Consider the following 12,986-nt stretch of genomic DNA (forward strand, 5'->3'; position numbering starts at 1 on the left):
AGAAAATTACCTGTAGAACAAGAAATGTCTGCACCGTTAGAAGTAACCGCTTGGTGTCACTCTCTTCCGTAGTTAATACTATATGGAGTGAAGGAAATACTGAAATTGTTTAGTCGGTGTCTCCTTTGGAAGCGTTACTGTACACAACTGGGGAGGAGCAGAGCTGGTCATGTCATGAAACGAGTCTCTTCCTCCGTGCAGTGGGCTGTCTAACGGTAATTACACCAATATCCCGTGTCACTGATGCACTGCTGCTGGTGCTCCGAGGATGAGGCTGACGTTTAGAACTGGGTGGATGTGCCATGTAAACCAGGGGCAGATGTAGCGCTGCTGCGTGTCAGAGCTGCGTGTGCCGGCTCCAGGGCAAGTGCTGGGGCAGCCGCTGTCTTCTACAGGGACACTGTGACCATCGTTTTGTATGGTATGAAAAACACAACTTCTAGCACAAAATGTTGAAGCAATGCTGTAGGGTCTCATGCATAGACTGGCCCTTTCTAAATTAGGCTCTGCATGAAAGCAGGATGAAAAGATTGTCCTTGATCCATTTAATCAAGTTATAATTAAAGTTCTATTTTATTTTCCTTCAGAATAGGGTCTTAAAACTGTTGGTGTATTTTTGAAAACTTTGCAATAAGTGTCAATGGAAGGTTATTAGGAGTTGAGTCATCCAGCTATTTACACTGTTCCTTTCTATTGCTCATTGTGGAGATAAGCTTTTCCACTGGTAAAATATTTCAGTTTTTGAAATGATTCTGTGGGGAAATTTGACCTTGCATAGCTTGGCTTGTTTTGTAGGATTTTTTTCAGTGATTTCTGAACTTGTTCCATCTTGAGGAAGCAGTACAGATTTTAAAAAAAAAAATCTTATCACACAATCTAGTGATGATTGGGATAGTATAGGTAATAGGAATGACTGGATTGGAATTTTTATGAGAAGGTTTGTTTTCACGATATTGCCAGTCCTGGCTTGCAATGTGAAGAGGGTAAATTAATCTCTGGGTTTATAATTCAAGTTGAAGCCAGGTTGAATACCTGTTTACCATAATAGTGAATTGGACTCGACAGGCTCCATGCTTTTGGATGCTTGTCCTGGTAAAACCGAAGGTGTAAAATACATTCCAGTTAAGAATATGGGCTGAAAAGGGCCTCTAGGATCATAGAGACCTGTGCCCTACAAATGTATGCAACCACTTAATAGATATTTAGTCCTCAAATTGCACTCTCCACACAGATTCAGGGCAGCAAAACATTTCCTAACAGCCTATAGGAAATTTATGATCTGCCTTACAAAATACTAAAGGTTGCAAAACCTGCAAAACATTGCAGGAAAACAACAGAAAATATTAAAAGCATTACTGGTGACTTAGATCCTTATAATCATGGAGGATTAGGTAACTGAAAATATTCTGTGATCTCAGGACAACCCTTTTTGCACTTCAGAGAAGGCAGTCCCTCCTCAAAATAATTCCAACCTGGGTAACCTGGACCACATTGCTTTTTCATCTCAATATACTCTGATTTGGGGTTTTTAGTTAGTAAATTGTCCATTAGAACCTGGAACTTGAAAAGAAAAGAAGAATTAAGGGAGTGGAGCACCTCCCTTATGAAGAAAGGCTGAGGGAGCTGGGTCTCTTTAGTTTGGAGAAGAGGAGACTAAGGGGGGACCTTATTAATGTTTATAAATATATAAAGGGTGAGTGCCATGGGGATGGAGCCAGGCTCTTCTCGGTGGCAAACAATGATAGGACAAGGGGTAATGGGATCAAGCTGGAACACAAGAGGTTCCACTTAAATTTGAGAAGAAACTGCTTCTCAGTGAGAGTGACAGAGCACTGGCCCAGGCTGCCCAGGGAAGTGGTGGAGTCTCCTTCTCTGGAGACATTCAAAACCCGCCTGGACATGTTCCTGTGCGACCTCACCTAGGTGTTCCTGCTCCAGCAGGGGGATTGGACTAGATGATCTTTTGAGGTCCCTTCCAATCCCAAACATACTGTGATACTGTGATACTGTGAATCCTAAAGAAAGGACTGTATCTTGTTTCTTATTCCACTTCATAAAAAAGGAAAGTGCTTGTCCAAACTCAAACATATGTTTCATATCCTCTCTCCATTCTCCATAGTTCAAAGCAATTTGATAAAGGAAGTTGCAAATACAGGTCAGGATACCAAAAACTCTGCTTACTGCCTCGAAATAATTTGCTGAATTATGTGTGGCAAGGAAAGAAGGGATATCCATCTATTATCTATACATTGAAGTTTGAGCTGATATTTTTCAGACCTCATGGGTTTTGCAGAACGCGTTTAATGTCATGCGGTGGCAGAAGCAGCTAGAGGTAGAAATTTGTGAGGAAGTCACAGCTGCTGAAAACCATTTTACCATTGGATGGCACTGTAGTCCTTACTGCTCATCGGAATCACAGCTCTGCATAATTTTACTCCTCATAAGAATTTTAGGTCAAACAATAAATACTGTGGAAATAGTTAACGGGCAGACTTTTTTATGGCTAATGTGATGTTAATGAAATAAAATTACACTTGCAGAGATGGAGCTAGTTTTGCAGCATTAGATTTGGGGAAGTCTGTGTTGAAATCTTGCCAAGTTATTTTGTTTTCTAAATAAACATGTCAAAATGCAGTTGATTCTGTCATATAGGACTTGGGTGCTGTGTGCTCTCCGCTGTTGTAAAAAATGTAGTGCGTATGTTTTGTGATTATAGGGTATTTTACTCCAGGGCTTTTACTGACTGTTTTATGCTATATGCAATGTTTTATATTAATGAGATAATGTTTTCAGCACCCCTTTGCTTAAATAATCCCTTTTCCTTACAGCAGATATGCCATATTGGAATTTGGAATTGCCTTCACCTGTGTATCCCACGGCTACAGAATGGGTGAGTGTTCAAGGCTGCAAACCTGTAGTCTTGCAAGCATAAATGTTTTTCACATCAGTGTGAAGACACCAGTGTTCAAGGGAATGTCTGTAGATCATGCAAAGTTGTGGCTGCTGTTTTCACATATGCAAGGAAGCATTAGCCTAAATTTAGGTTATTGATACACCATTAGTTTATTATTGAGACAGTTATGTCATTGGTATCACTGCGACCACAGCACAGCATTCAGTGCAAGCCAGTTGCAAATTTACCTGAGTTTCCTGTAGGGTTTTGCAGTTGGTTCTGAGTTCATTGCAGCCAGTACATTTAGTTTGAAGCTAAGAGATTATGGACATGAACTGCTGAGTAGACTTGAGGCTGCATCCCGAGAAAGTGTTTGGCAGTAGTATTATCCCAGCCTCGCCTCCTTTGCCACCTGCGCTGGTTTCTGTGGCGTCCCACCCTTCGGCTGCGCCAGCCCAACTATTTGTGCAGCTGCACTTGGAAATGGAGCTGGAAACTCATCATCTAAAAAAAAACCAAAACACCCTAGGTTTTCTTCTGGGTTAGTTTTAAGCAAGATCAGGTCTTCACTATAGTGCACCACATGGCTACGCAAACAATTGTTCTACGACGACAGGAGACATACGCGCTGGGGCAGGAACATTACAGCAGACAAATATCAATACCGTAAGCCAGTATTGCCACTAAAGACTTCACCTTGAGACACCATAACTAAATCTACAATTTCAATGATTCAGAGTAAACTCTGTTTCAAATTAAGATAAGGTCATGTTTGAAATTATTCTGTTTGGGGCTACTTGCATATGCCAAAACACCACACATAAGTAAGATCACTGTAGTGGCAGAAAATGCCTTATGTGGAAAAAGTGCTCTGAAATTCTTTTTACCTAGTGGTGGAATGAGAGCCTTCTAGTTTCAGATAAGCCTCTAAATGGAAAAAACAGTGACAGGAAAATAAGAGTATGTCCATTTTAACCATATTGTCCTCTAAAGACCAGTTATTTCTGGAGGTGTGTCTTATTTCTGCTGTAGTGTGTGAGTTTTATTGCTCTTAATTAATTTCCCATAAAGGAAGAGGAGCTCAGGTTGACTCCTTTTCACTTAGTTCAAGCAGAGCTCAATAAACTGCTTGAGAAACTAACACCACGTTTGGGATGACAGCAGGTAGATTTACGCACTGTATATCTCCAGCACTGTATATAAGCAAGTATGTTACAGCAGAAATATTTTTTCCAAGTCTGATATAGTAAAAATTTCAAATCTGGCCTGGTTCGATAAGAGGGCAAGCCAGAAAAATACTGCTACAGGGGAAATCAACCTCAGTGCATGGTTGGCCTTGGTGACTGTCTGCTAGGAGAAAAGGGACCTATGAAACTTTCTTCTAACGGATTATCTGAATCTTATCTGTGCAAACACTTTAGAGTTCAGGAAGAGCAGCCAAAGTCAATTTTTGCTTAGAATGTTTAAAACCCAAAATAAACAGAAGGGAGAAGTTGTGCGTGTGCAGGAGGAGGTGCTGGGGTGGAGAATGGACAGGGTGGTGGGACTGGGGAGGGAGTGTTTTAACCTACATTGACTGTTCTGAAATCCTCTTGGAAATATATGCTGTTTTCTCAAATGACAATGAAATTACACAATACATAATTGTGGTGCTGGAGAGCTGCTGGCCCATATCCAGGGGCCAGTATTGATCTGACTGCAACAGGTAGATGAAACAATACTATAAATTAGAGAACAGCTTTGTCATTACTGTGTGCTAGTTATCTGATTCTATTAAGCCTGAAAAATGCCTTCTGAAATGTGTAAAACAGAAACTGAATTTTCAGCTCTTTGTCTGTTAATATTTTAAAATATTAAAAAAGAAAAGGAAATGAAAGCTTGGAGTGTGCAGTACTCCAAAGTCTCTGAAATCCTGTGAACCCTCACAGTGTGCACTGTTGGTCCAGACACAACAAAATCCTTAGCATTTCAGGAACATTTTGTGACCTTCCCTTCTGTCTTGCTGTCTGAGGAGAGGTACCTCTGCTTCCACCCACATCTGTCCGGCTGTGCAGAGGTTAGTTATCCGCTCTGCCCTTCCCACTTGAATCAGGTATTCTCAACCCAGCCATCAAGCTAACTTAACCCTGCATTGAAATGGAAATGGTAGTAATGTGTCTGTAAAATTCTCTTTCAGTCTATTAACACCTTATTTATTGAATATAATGACTTATAAAAACTACAAGGGCTAATGCTTTGAAATAGCTTGTCGTTTAGTGACCAGTCACCACCGTTGTTCCAAAGGAAGCTCCAAGAGTGCTTGTGCCTTGAGATGCAATTCTTCCCAACTCTGTAATACTTGTGCAGAGTATCCATTGGTTGGCATCATCTGTTGTGATGCAGCCGTGTCCCTTTTGTTACGTGTAATCCGCTCTGTGATTAAGAAAAAAGGGTAAGGTGCAAGTTGCTGCTTTACTACTTCTTTCCTGTTGTGTGAATTGTATAGGGTAGCATAGAGAGACGCATTTCCTTGAACAAGTTTTAAGTGGATTGAGCAGGGATTCAAGAAAGAATTCTAATCTGGTATTTGAATTTTATTTCAAGTATATACGAGAGAGAAGTTGAAGCTTTGTTACGAAATCAAAACATTGCTATGTATTCTGCCTGTGATCTGTCTAGCAGCAAACAGGTCTGCTTCTGTTCTTATTTAGGAGTGTCAATAATACATTTGGCATTTTTATTGCAGAATTATGACAATGTGTTGCCCATGTTCAGCCTCTTCATGTATCCTATGAAAACCAGGGTTGGGGCAAAACTTGCGGCTTGTGATTTTTCCAATGTATTCTCTACAAACTGACCACAATTTGGCTTTATATTCCGTGAAAGGGGAATAGTATTAAAGCTTTGTTGGAACAGATCTTGAGAGGTAAAATTAGAGATCACCTACAGGGATGTTTCTGCTACATGTTTGTCTATGAGATTCTCAAGCTGAGCTCTGCAGAATATATTGGAAGTGGAAGGGAGGATGATGTATGGCCAGAGTTGTTGGGAACAGAGTGCAGGATGTATCAAGGAGTTCAAGATAAAGCAAGGAATAATCAATGAATTTCCACTCTTTTGCCTCTCATTACCTTCTTCCAGACACATCTTCCATTCTCAGCTTAGTACCTTACAGCATCTATAGGGGTATCTCTTTCTCACCATCAGTGTGAGCACCACTGAGAAATCAGCTGGGGAGAAGGATACCAAAGGCACAAAGAGTGTTGGAGCAGGGAGTGGAAGCATTCAGATGAACCTGAATAGACCTAAATGGATGAAGATTCTCTGATATTCTCAGACATTCTGTTCCAGTGCTTAAGTAGCTTCATTATTTGCTATTTTCTCCTAGTGACAAACCTATGTCTTTATTTCTAGTTCTGTTTGTAGGTCTGTTCTTGCAGAAGACATCTTCAAATGAGGTTTTTTCCAATGCTAAAATGAGTGGAAGGATTAGCCTGTATATCTTGAAGGATTATGTATTTTTTATACCAATAACTGTAAGTGATATTCCAAAATTATTTTCATATGCGATTTTTTAGCATCCAAATGCCATATGTAAAATGTCCACAAGACTGGTTTGCAAACACATTAGGAAGGTGAATGTTACTGTATTATCTGCCATGTGCACGTATGGACATTAGTAAGGACCTGCAGCAGACGTGGAACGTGAGCATAGTTGTGCAGCTGCTTGGGTAGTTGGAAGGAACGGTCTTACATGCATTTTGAACTTAAATTCACATTTAGATTCGTTAAAAATCAGTTACTTTGTCTGTGGCATCAGGCTGTGAGTGTACCACATATAATTCATTTCTGGGTGCTCTTGCTAAAGGATTAAATCACAAATTCTCCTTACTTATAAAGAAAGCTCTTCCAGCAGTCATTAATCTCTCTTTTGTAACTGATAAAATAGAAGGAAATTTAACCAAATCAATTTTTTCTGGTTCCTATGAAAAATATTGTCTGCGAAAACATAAAAGCACTTAGAAAATGTCAACATTTCACTCCTATCTGCGTGTAGATCAATATGAATGGGTCACAGTAACCTCTCTGAGAGCAGGTCTGCATGACCACCAAAACTAATATGTACCTAAGGTTCTTAAAAAGAACTGCAAACCACCTTTATCCATGGAGTATCTGCTCCCAACAGGATAGTTTATATCAGATTGGGCTGAATGATCTTGTATTAAGATGGCTTCTTTTAACTTCGCATTACAGCAGAGGTAAAACTTTCAAAAATATAGACAGGCATATTTAATCTGCAAGTATATATTCTACATTGCTTGTTGTTGCACTTCTTTCTCAAATGACTATCTTACTAGGATACTTTTAAAGATTTTTAACAGGCACAAATGTAGGAAAGGTTCTCAAATGGCATGTGTAATTATCACCACTGTATGCAGTAAGCTGTAAGCATCTCTAGCTTGGGATAAAATCTTCAAAAGCTATTAACTAAGAAGTTTAAAAGACAAGTGTGTAGCAGGTGCTGATATGAAGGGTGGAGGTGCCATCCTGACGCAGGGCCGTGGTGCAGCACACTTCTGCTGATGTGTTATTGGGCAGCTCTAAACAGCACAACTTGAGTGCAGCGAAGCTCTGGTCAGCTCTGCCTCCCTGCCCCGTGCTGGGTGCTGAATCACGGCAGAGATGTGATGCAATCCCGTGCCTGGTTGCGGTGCTACTGCTCTGTCACAAGTGTGTAGTCTTAGAAGTGTATGTACCCTTTATGTGATGTGAACATACCAGAAATTTGTTTGGAAGTTAAAGATTCAGACTCCCAAGTATTATAAATGCTTTTGAAAAAAGCAGGATAACTATATATTAATGGAATGTCTTTGCAGATCATGTGTGGTGTACTGAAAGTCTGAATCCAGCTGGGAACTAAATTGCAAAACAATTCATAAAACATTACCATATTGTCTGGGCTAGATGTCTTGGAAAGAATTCTTGTTACCTGGATGCATAGTGCAGTAATATTGATCAAAATCTATGTACCCGGTGATTTGTGTTTAGCACCCTGGTAGCTTAATCAGGAGACAGGAAAATGTTGATGTACTGAAGATAGCTTTAATTTTAAAATCTGAAATTAAATAACAAAATCAGAAGAAATATGAGTACTTGTGATTTAGATTTAGCTGCTCCTTTCTGGCTTGTTTAGTGAAAATTTAAATATGAAGAGGTCAAGTATGAAATACATGGCAAAGACTTGGAGTTTCTAGTTTTGCTTCCTTCTGAAAGCTTTTCTTTCGCTACTAATTTCAATTTCATATGCAAGATAAGATTCAGCAAAGTATTTGGCTGTATGATATATACTTGAATTTAAGAATACGCCTAACAGGTTTGCAAAATCAGTCAAAATTCAGAAAATCAATTTGTCTATTTCAAATGTAATATGGAATACATACCCGTTTTTTCCTCATCTGACGTGTTTCTCTATTACATATTAAGATACTGTGCTGTTAAACATCACAGCTAAACATAGTATTCAATAAATAAGAAACAAGATGAAAAGATTAATCTGTTCTCCTCCACCCAAAGGATCAGGCAGTTAAAACTATCATCAGATTCCTCCGAGTCTGATCTTTTACTGATGGTGAACACTAGTTCACTAAAACCCAGAAATACGTGAGCCAAAAATCTGGCATGCAATCAAGGCAACTAAAGGCAACTAAAAATCTGAACCACTGTAAACACTTCTTGTAAATATTTCTTATCCAACAAACCTCAAATTCCTAAGTGTTTGATAATGAATCTTTATTGCAGCTCTTTGTAGCATCGCTTCTCAGTGCAGGTGCTGCGAAGGCACCAAGTCCAGTGGCGTTACGCTGCGCAGTCGGGGATCACCGCGTCTCATCGGTTCTTGTCCGGGTGCTGAGCTGTCGTCACTGACCATGAAGTCATTATTTAACCTGTGACAATTCTGTAGTAAAATGTGTTGGATTGAATCACTGTGGAGGTTAAAGGTATGGCCTAGTATTACATTTTTAGTTGCCTTGATTGCATGCTTGTAGACTGGAGCAGAACTTTAATAGGAAATTAAATGGCAGGAGCCTTTATGGAGCTGATAAAAGACAATGCAGGGTGGGAGTCCACATGCACTTCTGAACTGCTTATGGTTACTTGAACATAGGGAGGGAGTAGTGCTTGCGTGCAGCTCTGAAGTTTATTTTAGTTGCATTGTTTGCAGGACTTTAATAACTGATACAGGAACTCTGCAGGAGCACACGTTATTATCCCTTTGAAATTTGAAATGCACATTAGAAATTCAAGGATTAACCAAAACTATGATAATTTTAAAGTCTTTGATTTGTGTCTACAGACAACATTTTTCCTACCTGCCATTTAGAAATCTCTGATTTCGTTGCAGAGCTATGAGTGTGTGCTTTACGTTTTGTGGGCTTTGTATATAGTACAGTATGTTTTGGAAGATGCGTGCTGGATCAGTTCCAATTCTTTATCCCAAGCTTTATGCATAGGGAGATTGCTGGGAAAACCAATGTTGATCCTTTTCGTAATGGGGACAGGGATGCAAACTCTCACCTCTGTAATAGATATCACAGGGGTGTCCTTCTAACGCTTAATATAGAAACAGCTGCCACTGAGGCCTGTCTTGTGCTGAGTGATAATCAATAAATCACGTGCGGGTGGTGCTTGGTCATGTTAGATCTTCTTTAAAGACTTCAATATCTTAAGCTGCATTGCAGTATTTGCTTGTTTTTCTTGTTGCATATTCCATACTAAAAGCTGCAATGTTGTGATTTGCAAGAATATGGGTTCACATCTGACAGGATAGAAAAAAAAAGGGATTAATTGTTCCCTTTTCTAACTGGCTGTTTACACTTGTGTAACCGAATCAACTCCAATAGTGCTACTCCTCATTTAAGTATGTAATAAGAATTGGGCTATTAAAGAATAACAGCAAGAAAAAGTCTGTTTTCCCAAAGGAAGAGAATGAAAGAGTGAAGAAGGAAACAATGCTTCATTAGGTGCACCGAATGTGTGCTTCGCTACAAAAGTATAGGCTCATGGGGATGGCATTCAGCAAACAAACTGCCCACGGGAAGAACCAAATGCCACTGTTGGGTGTTCGCTGGCCACTTACTGACCCAAATCACACTGAAAACCTGCTTTGTCACTTGTGGATCATGAGCATTTGATTGACATAGCACCCGTGTCCAGTTGTGCAAAGAATTAGTTTATTGACAAGTTGAAAATCAAATGATGTAGTGCAGAAGTTTTATTATCTATAAACTATGTTTTGATAAATTAAGAGAACTTCACTGATACAGGTTTGAATTGGGTGAAGGTTTGGCTGTCAGTTCGGTTATATATGTGTGTGGATGTACATATAAAATCATGCAAACATATTTATTTCTTCCAACATAAAATTGACAAATACCAAGAACAACTCACGAAACAGGCCATGATAATTTCTCAATACAATGATAAATTGTTTCTAAGATACAGATATTCAGTATAAACTCTCTATGAAGGCTTTTGTTCACATTATTGTTTATAAATATTCTTTTTGGTTTTGGTTTTTTTTTAATCAGTCTGTGCTTTTATGTGATGGAATTGAACAGCATTCTTATTCCCTAATTACAGGCACATATTCCATTCCAAATACATACTCAGCTTTTAATTACATGTACAGTAAATGGAGAAAGCTGGCGATATAGAGCTCGATGCACTGAATTGTGTTCCAAGGATACTGCCCCTCTGTGTCGACAGTGGATTAAGCAAGGAGAGCCAGCCTCCCATTTAGCTATCCAGTTTATCGTGCACAAGTCAATAGCATGAATTTCCACCTCTCTTCTTGATAATCAATTCAAAATTACTGATTCTTTGCCCCCATAATGTGCTCCCATTTGTGGCAGTTAGCTGCTGATTTTGATGAAAATGAAACTGGGTTTTTATGAGAGGTTGGGAGACTTTGGCAACGATTTCCTTAAAGCAGTAATTCATTTGTTCTGATAAAACTGCCAAGAACTCTAAAAGAGAAACAAACAAAATTCCTTTTGAAAGGTCTTTGTATGACTGTGCATGCTCTTCAGAGTCAGCAAAATCAGATAAATGTTCATTTTAAAAATAAAGTTTTAGAGAAACTATTTTACAGTTGGTTTCAGAGCCATATTAGCACGGGGTTGTTGGGTGTGGTGGGGTTTTTTCACAAGGAGCTTTTAAGATGGAACAAGGGACTTCATTTTTGCTACAGCAAAGCATTTTCGAATATTAGAACATCTTGTTTTATGAGGTGAAAAATCTCTGCTGCCAGAGTGTAGTTCTAAGTGCTGGAAAAAGCAGTGTCTCCACAGAAAATTGGACTATTTTTGAGCAAAGAAACGTGCAGATCTATGAAATACATCCCACCATGCAATATTTCAGTGAATCACAAAAGTCCGTGGTTCAAGGTTGGTTTTTCCTTATCTGAAATGGAAATACATAGCTAAGCTTGTAAGAGGAATGACTGAGTACTGGTTGAGAACCTTTTAGCCAAACATTCTTTGTCTGTTCTCTGTCTAAAAATGCTGTTTTGTTAGAAGAGAAAAACCCTCGTGGGCATGTTGTTACAAAAAACTCCTGAGATCCAGAACGAAAAATGTAGTCAGAGAACGCGAGAGACTCTTCCATTGTGGCAAATGAAGAAGTCCGGTGGTTGGCGCTGCCGCTCGCAACAGGCACTTTATCTTTGGTCTCCTGTGTCTCAGAGAAGTGCCTTAAAGAAATGGCTGTTGGAGATTTGGCTGCTTGTACACGGGTTGTGTGCTCCTGTTCTCCTCTTTGTTCCAGTGTGGAACGCAGCTAAATGTTGGTACTTCAGGATCGTTCTCAGATATTTTTTTTCTGTCCCCCCAGAAATAGTTTAAATAGTAGTTTAAATAGAATGGCTTTTAGCCTTTGCATAATCTTACCATGCATCTCGGTCTCACTCATCCTTCTTTGCGATATGTGCGTCCCGTGTTTGTCCTACATCTGTTACCCAGATGAGCAATGCCATGGGATGCGTGACCCACCTAATGACTTGAAATTCTGGCACTATATCCTTGGTTGCAATAGGTGGGGCTGTGTACACCCAAAACCAAAAAATGTGTGTTTGGACAATAAGATGATTTGGGTTGTTTGTGTTTAGGTTTGCACATTCTGCTCATAAGCCATTGATCCCAAGTAAATCATGAAGAAGAGAAAATCCATGGAATAAATTATTCCAAGTATCATAGAACTTGTCAAATTAACAATTTCACAAGCTGCATCCAACCAATTGTTTTTTCTGTAGAGCAATTTTTTAGGGATTAGAGAAAATCCAGACTGTTCTCAGGCAGAATCCAGCTGAGGTGAGGCCAGGATTTTGCACTAGAGCTTAGGAGTCCATAGGATTGTGAAAAATGTTGAATTTAACAAGTTTTGTGAATGATCTTATTTTTTCACTTCTGTGAGGCAGCTCATACCAATGTAAGGCCAGGCATGGGCAAAGTACAGTGCCACTGCCCAAATGATGGTAAATGCTCAGTAACGAAACTGCTCAAATACAAGTGGCTTAATAAGATGTGAAGCTAGCAGAGTATCAATTACAAATTAAGAGATTAATCTGTGGCTACTTTAAAAAGATTTTTAGTGCTCAGACTAAGAGCAGCCAATCAGAACTTAAGAAGGGGACGGAAAAAGAATGTTACAATTATGATTTAGATGTTATGACATTAGGAAATTGGTGTTTCACAACTACCTTTAATTTTGTCTTGATGAAATAATGTAAAATTGGCAGGAAATACTTTGTTTTTCCACGTCGGGCAATGTGATCAGCGCTGTGGTGAGTAGGGGGAGAAGAGCGAAGGGGCTGAGCATGGTGATAGTGAACAGCTGAGTGAGTGGAGGAGTGAAGTGCTGGAAATACATCACACCAACACCTGCCCACACCCGGGCGCACAAACGGCGCCCAGCGGGGTTTGTGGGCTTTGAACTCAGACTAACGTTTCTGAAACCAGAATAAAATTCTCAGTGCTAGTATGACTTGACAAAAATTCTCTCTAATGGATACATTTCTAGATGCGGCTAGGTGTAGCTTATAGCTCACATCACAGAG

General features: G+C 39.5%; 1 protein-coding gene across 4 annotated transcripts in view; it reads left to right on the forward strand.

Moving 5' to 3' along the window:
- Nucleotides 1-203: 203 nt before the first annotated feature.
- LOC309446106 (uncharacterized protein) overlaps nucleotides 204-12,986 on the forward strand; it is a 164,179-nt gene continuing 151,396 nt past the window's right edge. For all 4 annotated transcript variants that reach the window (XM_082065528.1, XM_082065529.1, XM_082065526.1 and 1 more), the window contains exons 1-2: nucleotides 204-215; nucleotides 2,829-2,890. The gene's annotated coding sequence lies outside the window, so the exon portion shown is untranslated. The remainder of the gene's footprint in view (nucleotides 216-2,828; nucleotides 2,891-12,986) is intronic.

The sequence above is a fragment of the Streptopelia decaocto genome (genome assembly GCF_964273445.1).
Source record: "Streptopelia decaocto genome assembly, chromosome: 14".
In the NCBI taxonomy this organism is placed as follows: domain Eukaryota; kingdom Metazoa; phylum Chordata; class Aves; order Columbiformes; family Columbidae; genus Streptopelia; species Streptopelia decaocto.